The following is a 1,558-nucleotide window of genomic DNA, read 5'->3' as shown; positions in this document are numbered from 1 at the left end:
GCCTGCTGATCTAAGTGCGACAGGATGCACGGTGAGCCAGAGCGCTGAGGTGGAGCTGCCTGCGCCTTTCTCCTCCAGTGAGCACAAAGGGCATTGAGTGTCTAAAAGCTTCAGTTTACTGGAACATGGCTCCAAATACAATAGTTTTGAAACTGAGATAACTCAAGTCTGCTACATAAGAACAAAACCAAAAAGCTTTGAAAACAACTATTTCTCTTAACCATTGCTCCTTGAAGGACAGGTTCTTTCCTCTAGCTCTGCTCTCAGTTTTGGTGGCTTCCCAGGTTACAGCAAACACTATATAAAAAAACTGGTCTTTCGTTGGACCCCTGGTCATGTGTCTGCCCCTGCTCCTCAGGGACTCTGTTTTCCCCACCCTGGGATCCAGAAGGTCGGTGTGCTCGGGGGAAGACCCCCACTCCCTCCCGAGAGTTTTGTTTGACCCAATGAGCATGTCCTTGCACAAATCAAATGGACAGCCTTCCCCTCTGGCTTCTTAATAAACAAAGCATGAAAAACAACAGTCAGTGAGCTGTGGGCCAACAGATAAAACAGAATCATAGAGTCATTTAGGTTGGAAAAGACCCTTAAGATCATCGAGTCCAACCATTAACCTGACACTGCCAAGTCCACCTCTAAACCATGTCCCTAAGCACCACATCTACATGTCTTTTAAATACCTCCAGCGATGGTGACTCAACCACTTCCCTGGGAAGCCTGTTCCAATGCTTGACAATCCTTTCAGTGAAGAAATTTTTCCTAATATCCAGTCTAAACCTCCCCTGGCGCAACTTGAGGCCGTTTGCTCTCGTCCTATCGCTTGTGACTTGGGAGAAGAGACTGACCCCCACCTCACTACAACCCCCCTTCAGGTAGTTGTAGAGAGCGATAAGGTCTCCCCTCAGCCTCCTTTTCTCCAGGCTAAACAGCCCCAGTTCCCTCAGCCGCTCCTCATAAGACTTGTGCTCTAGACCCTTTTAGACAATAGAGTTTTGTTTGAGTTCAGATAATCAAACTCTTGAGGTGTTTGCCCAAGCTTAGCAAGGTGGTGTCTGGAGAGTGGAGTACCTGTAACATATCTGAAGGTGCCCATACTATCAGTCCCATTTTTAATGTGGGGATGTGGATGACAAGAAATATGTGTTTCAGAAGATGGTTGTGCTAATTTGTCGGCATGGGAGATCCTGTGCCTCCTTTTCCCATTGCACTCTGGCTGTTTGATCCTGTCTGTTTTCTTTTGCTGCCTCTGAAGCCAGTCTGACCCCTTGATGAGACATTTTGGCTTATTCAACAGGCAGAAAATTATCTCCCTTTTTTGCTTGCTGATTGAGCTGAATTGACTCATCAAACTGTTGGAGCTAGCACAAAGGAAGTGGTAAGTACACACAGCTGGGAGGGAGAAAAAGGGGAAAGCTGAACCATATTTTTAGTGGTAGGAAGCTGTTAGACCAGCTCAGCACTCTTGTGAAAACTCATTCTCGGTGAAGAACTCCTGTGTCATATTCATTCTGCCTCTGGTCTGGTGAAACCTGAATATGTTGGCTGCTAAGGCTGGTGG

This window comes from Harpia harpyja, chromosome 3 (assembly GCF_026419915.1).
Source record: "Harpia harpyja isolate bHarHar1 chromosome 3, bHarHar1 primary haplotype, whole genome shotgun sequence".
NCBI lineage: Eukaryota > Metazoa > Chordata > Aves > Accipitriformes > Accipitridae > Harpia > Harpia harpyja.
This window is presented reverse-complemented; position numbering follows the sequence as displayed.